Raw genomic sequence first — 7,059 nt, forward strand, 5'->3', positions numbered from 1 at the left:
ATAGGCCTTCACAGAATGTTCCTAAGGAAAAGCAAAAAGTCAGAGGCAGAACTCTCTTCAGTAATTTGCAATGCCCTGTTTTCATTAAAAAGCCTTCAGATGCTGAAGGAGCAGGTCAACCATACCTGCTATGTACAGCTTCTCTCTGTCAACTCATGGCTCAGAGACTGGAGGGGGGGAAATGATTTAATAAGCAGGGTAGAAGAAAAATCAGCCATGACAAAGGTGATGCTCTCAGCCTCTGAATAGATATAGAAGAATCAGTGATAAAAATTAGTATGTCGAGCAAGCCCAAGGAAGTTGCTGAGGCAAGGTGTCAAATAAGTTCAATACCTGAGAATTGATCAGATGGAAAGAGTTCAACCAGACAGAAAAAGTACATCAAACCTGAGCAGCAAGTCAAGCAGCGCTTCTGAATTCTCAAAGGAAGTTCCTAAAATCCCATAGCATTTGGAGCAGGAGAATGCTCTACTTAAGGAAAAGGGGCCTAGTGGCAACTGTGTAGGAAAAGTATATAAATGCCACAAAGCCTAACAATAGGTATTCTAACTCTACATCTAGATCTGAATTCTTAGTCCTTCAAGAAACAAGCTATTTCACAGGCTCATTACCTGTGAAAAAGTTCAAGGTATTAACCCAAAATGAAGACTAAGACACAATTTGTGTCTATAAGCCTAATTTTGCAATACAGTAATTTCTCACAAGTGCTTATATTGCCATCTACTTATCATAAATTTCATAATGGATTCTGTAGACCAGCTACTCCTTTCTCTAGCACAGACTCTACTCTGTGCTTTCTGTGTAAGGCTACATAAGGTACCCAAGCAGTCTGTAATATGGCAGTCTCTCTCTATAAGTATCTCGTGCCTGAATGCATTGCTCGTGTCTGTCTCTGGGATAAGCCTCAGAAGCAGGGCTTCCTGACAAAGGGGTAAGTAAGATCCATCAACAGAACTGTCTACAGAAAACTCCCACTACTCTGTAATATTTCACTGAAGAGAAATGTTGGAGTAGTCCTTGGTACAGGTACACTAACTTCGTAGAATGGTTTGGGTTGGAAGGGACCTTAAAGATCATTTAGTTCCAACCCCCTGCCAGGGAGCCTAAATTGATGAAATTAAGCAGCTGAGATGCCTCATGGAAAGAAGTTTCCTTCCCATTCCCTTATATTTTGTATACATAGGACTTTTTTTCTCCTAACAGAATAATATTAACATAAAATTGAAAATAAGTATAAACCACAAGTTACTACTTTTGCATTACAGAAAGGAAACATTTCCTCACTGGAAGAGTAGCACAGCATGGGAACAGGTTACTAGAAAGGCTGTGTAGGATCCATCCTTGGAGGATTTTCAAGACCCAAGCAAAACAAATTAATGGCTGATCTGACTTAGTGCTGGTAGCAATAGTGCTGGGAGTGGGAGGTTGGAGTAAGTGATATCCCATGGTCTCTGCCATCTAACATTTAGGTGATTCTGTGACTTTTACCATAAACAGATGCAACTTACTTCATTCAGATCTTCAGCAAACATTCATACAGTTTGATTTTTGCTTCTCTCAGATATACGTACATTTTCAGCAGTCTCTCAATTATAAAAGTCGATTTTACAGCCAGTAAATGGTTTATTCATTGATTCTCATCTATTAAGTCCAAGCAGCTCCACAAACAATATACTGGTGATACACTGAGGGCTAAAAGAAATTACTCACATTTACAGGGAGAAAAAGCACAAAGCTACAAATGGACAGTCTCTCTGTGGTACTGGAGTTATAATTTCAAACGTCAAAAACCTTTGACATGCCTCGTAGATGACATTTTTAGGAGAGCTGTGCTTCTGTTTAAAAGCACAAAGCACTTTTTACCTATTTTGAATTGCAATTCCAGCAAACTCTTTAGACTGAAATATTTAATCTGTTTCTGTGAGGTCTGCATTACTCAGGCTGCCAAAGAGCTCTGTCTTAGCAGAAGCTGATTTCTGTTGGAATTCTGCACCTACACCTGAAACTTAAATAGAAAGGAGGAAGATTTAAAAGTATAATTAACTAAAAGTCCATATCAGGACCTTGACTTGTAAAGGGTAAAAGAATGCTTGGAACCCAAAACACAGGCTTTAGCTCTGCTCATTGTAAAACCAAGCCCTAAATGCTTTCAGCCCTTGGGATTAAATGTCCTGGTGGCTCTCCAACAGCAATGCAAAGGACAAGAAACAGATGATTCCTCCTGGCTGAGTTCTCATCTCTGCAGAGGGATTCTGCACAGCAGAGAGCTAGGTTATAGGCTGCATCATTGCGTACCAAACTGTGTCTCACTGCAGCTCCAGTTCCAGCCAAAAGCTACCAGGAACTAGGTTCCTACTGAAGTCACACTTGTTTTTAGCATTCCTCCTCACTGTAAGAGGGCCTTTGGGATAAACAGCCCATGCACCCTGCACAATCTAAATCCTGTGCTTTTCAACAGGGATTCCTAGGGACCATAGCTTAAAACAGCTTCAAGGCTTAATAAGGGTTCAGCTTAAAGGAGATGCAAGTACTAGAAAGAATTGAACATATTTACACACAGAATAATTCATGCTGAAAATAAAAAATAATCACTATTTATTACAGGGTTTTGTAGCATGGATTTTGTATGTTTACTGAAAGCCTCTTCATGCATGATCTGCTCCTTTAATAAAGAGCTGTGAATGTGTATCTTCTGCCTCTGATCTTTAAAAGATGTGAAGATTCTGATTATTTAAGGGTTTGGTAATCAGAAAAAGAGGCCAACAGTTTGTCAGCTTATCTCTAACTTCTCCAATAAAGTCCTTAGTGCTACTTCTCCTTCCTATGTGGTTTTACTCATTAATTTTCTTCTCCTCCGTTGCAGACCAGGGATCTCACAATGAAAAGACGCTGAGATTTTCTGTAGTAAACTCAGAATTTCTTTCTATTTGCCTAAGAAAAACATTTATAGTCACTTAAAAAGCTATCTCTGAAAGAGAATATCTAAGATAAAACTTAATTAAGTCAGTATTTAATGCTTAATAATTAAAACTACCATGCCTCCAGAGGGCTGGTGTGGAGGAATCCATGGTTAGCACCATTTTTGTAATTTCTGGCAGTTAAACATATTGAAGTGTTGTTTTTTTGAAGCAGCAGCAGACACATTAGTCCACTCTGGTCTGCTTGTTGGCCTTAGGGAACTAGCAAACAGAATAGAAATGCCATTTCTCACAGAGAGCCTATTGAAGTTAGCAGTCTGTTAGGAACTAGATACTGCTTCTAGATTTCCTGCCTGCTGCTCTGACAGTTTTTCCTCCACGTTTCTCCAGACTTGTCCTACAATGCTCGGAAGTCTTTAGCCTCCTACTTAAGCTGACTTCACCAAGCTTTAATTTTCTTATGTGGGAAAGCCAAGGGGATCCATCCACTGGTGTATGAGGACTGAAGTTGCTGATGCCAAAATCAGCAGTCTTCCAGTGTTTGCGGTGGATCCTGAAACAGACTCTGTGAATGACTGTTAATAGGAAAAAACCCAGGATGACTTTCCAGTGATGCAATTCAGGGTGAAACTATCTGTATGCAGAGACTATTCCTATGGTACTGATAAATGACTAGGGAACAGATGGTAAGAGGCTGCCACTTTTCACCTTCAGGTCCCCACTATGTGCCCACCACACCATGGTGGGGGTGACTGATGGTCCTCACCATCCTGGTTGTGGCATGGCTTCTGTGAAATAGAGAGAGTGACTGTGATTAACAATCTCAGCAGTCCTCTGGAGGTGGGAGCACTTTGGTAGAACATTAACAGTTCACAAGAAAAGGATATGAAAGCAAGAATGCAAGCAAATAGTAATTACTCTTATTTCAGATAATAAGCAAGAGGTGGAGTTGTATGTGTCCTGTCTTCCTAAATACTGTTAGCTTTTTGGTTCAAAGCTTGCATAAAGACTGCCAAAATGAAGAGGAGTTTCCAAACAAGGATGGGATAGTAGTTTTGCAACGTGAGCATACTGGGGCAGTTTCCATAAAGATCGATGCAAGATTAGAAATGCACAGAGAGCCTGCTAATCTCTCTAAAACGGACAGGAAATGTGAGGCTTGTTTAGACCAGCAGCCACAAAGACGTTCCCAGCTGGACTCCGGTACCTGTTTCCAGGGAGGTCTTTCACAGCTCCATAATTTCAAAGTAGAGGAAGCCACTTGAAAAGGTAATTTGATTTGATTGAACATAAGGCAACACAGACTAATGGGCTTGTGATTGGAGGGGTATTTGTGGGAGAAGCCAAGGCTTCTCCAGATGGGAGGAAGAGGGTCAGGGATGGCAGGCAAAGAAACAGTGTCCTGAATGGCTGCATGATTTACTGATACTGATACTAAGGCAATGGAAGAAGTCTGTTGTTCAGACCTGGGGGAGACTTCCCGTCACCTTAGGGGAAAGTTATGGAGCTTCCCTATATTTTATGTCACAGAAAATGCCAGGTAAAACAGGTAATCACCTGCTCCAGGCACCCGTTGATACCTACTGGACAAGGAAAAGGTTTCGTCATCAAAATATACTAAATGAAAGGAAAAACATCAAAATTGCTTATTCTGATTCGTTCTTGTAGATCTTCTTTTTTGTCTTTAACAAACCCTCTCTCTGATGCTGTACTGCACACCAACCTGTAAAGAACAGCCCTGTTTTTATGTTTCACTCCCAGGAGCCCCCTCTTGCACTTCCGCAGCTTCGTAGCTCCTGCTCCTTTAGAGTATATTCAGTAACAGAAAGCAGAAGTGAGTGGGAGCAACACTTACAGAGGAAAAGACTCATGCTCCCTTTTCATTTTATCTGCCATAGATATTTATGTTGATGGCAAGTGAGTGGCAAATAGGTGGTAAATATTCTGCTGATGTCAGTCTCCAGCCACGGGTGCAACCAATGGACAAATGGAACATGGAAGACACTGGAGAGTGAAAACCTTCATATCCTGGGATGTCTACACCGATATGCTTTTGAGGAGCCCTGCCTTCTGGGATTGAGCCTTATTCTCCTTTCCCTTTTATTTCCACAAGATGATAAATTGGTCACTGTTCTTTGTCATAGACTTTCAAAAGCAACAGCTTCCTGGCTGAGCATTATAGACCATATTTCTGTGCTAGTTTGATAGTGGATATTAATAACATGAGCAACCACCTCTCAACCAAAAAAGGAAGGTGAAAGTACATGGTTTGGGTTGTTGAGTCCCATCCTCCCAGCCCACATCATGGGTGTGTGCAAGGGATTTCTGATGCATGCTTATGTGAACAACCAGTATGCAGTCAAGCAGTTTCCAGTAAATGGCTTTTAAGACTTCAGCGCCCCTGCCACACAAATATCCATTGTTCACATGCAGGATCCGCCTCCCTACACTTTCATTATAAAAGCACAGATCACAACAGTGGCATGTTTATCTTAGCAGGGTGTTAAGTCTCACCAACTGAGTAACAGCCTCTGGTTTAGGATTAGAAAAAGGTTTACCCCCAGATATTCTGAAACATCCAAAATGCAGGGCAAAGCTCATGTACAATGTCAGCGCTCAGGCAACAGTTTTAAGAAGGTAAAATGGGAATAGACTGAGTCTGAACCAGATGAAAGCACTTTTTTATGAGAATGAGTGCAAGACAACTGTGATGGAGAAACAGGATGATGTTTATCAGCAGCTGTCAGCCTGGAGAGGCTGATCTGAACTGTCCTCTGCAGAGAGGTCAGCTGCTGAGCAGGGCAGTGTCTTACCTTCAGAATACTTGAATCTCCCCTTAGGCTAGAATTAGTATGTATGAACACTCTCATACATGCATTCATGCATTGAAAGCTCCAGCCAAGAGAAATGCAAATCTCAAGAGCAGAGTAACAGCTATAAGAAGTCCAACACCTAAAGGAACTGTTTCTCTGGCTAATAAAAACTAACGAATGAGCCTGGACTGGCATCACACCATTCCACCCTAAATAGAGTCCTGCATTTTCTATAGAGACAATATTAGTTATTTGGACAGCTGCCTTCAGCAGAGCAGACGAGTGGAGTGTCCTGTGGGGAAAGTCTCCTACATGTTCCTACTGATGGAAAAGTCACACCTTTATTCAGCCTATGGCTTGCACCTTCTTCGCTCCTTCTTCATTTGATCCTCCTTTTACCATGAGCTGGCTCTGAGCCCAGAAGACAAGGCATCTCTCCTCTTTTTTAAGGGATAGGTAGTGGAGCTGGAAAAGGGCCTCATCAGATGTTAAGAACAGTGCTGAGAGGAATCTTATAGACAGTGAGGCTAGAAGCAGTGTAACAACCTGTGAGAAAACCAGCAGTTTTCAGGTGACTTCCTTAAGAAGCAAAATTCTAGTGGCACTCAGGACATGAGGCAAGGAGGGAGAAGCAGAGAGACGAAGGCAGGATAATGGCTAAAGAACAGCACAGAAGTAAGGAAGGACAACATACATCAAGGACATAAAGGAAAATTGAAATAGACAGTTTAGTGCCTCCAGAGAAAGGCAGAGGACATCAGCAGGTAAAATTCAGACAGAAGTGGCATACTGATGTCTGTACAAGGGTCTTGGGGGAACAGATTAAAGGACAACATCTGTGGACGCACTGCATGGTGTAAAAGGAACAGTATATTTGAAAGGAGAGAAGGGAAATTTGGAAACAAGAGCTGAAAAGCTGGAGGAGGGGGGGGATGTTTGGGCCCTTGGAGGCACATAGGAGCAACTCATACTGCTGGGATCCTTCACACGAGAAGAACTATTCCAACTTTGTGGGCAAAAGTCAGTGTGAGCTCACGGACTGGCAACTCTCTTCTCACCTGCTTCCAGGAGAAAGCAGCCTTTACTGCATGACCTGTTCAGCTCAGAGTTATGAATTTCACATCCGAGATTCTCTCAATATGTAACGGCCTATATTTCCTAAGGCCTCAGTCAGAATGTCTGGGATTTGCAAGGCATGTGTGTCACATTTAGCCATTCCTGCTTCAACTCCAAAATCAGCAGGGCACCAATACAGATGAAAGAAGACTGGAAGAACAGAGCAACATGGCCAGGTTTTCACAGCAAGAAAGGAAATGCTGTGTAGGCAG

The sequence above is a fragment of the Pezoporus occidentalis genome, unplaced genomic scaffold (genome assembly GCF_034315485.1).
Source record: "Pezoporus occidentalis ecotype Australia unplaced genomic scaffold, CSIRO_AGI_Poc_V1 ctg7, whole genome shotgun sequence".
Taxonomy (NCBI): domain Eukaryota; kingdom Metazoa; phylum Chordata; class Aves; order Psittaciformes; family Psittacidae; genus Pezoporus; species Pezoporus occidentalis.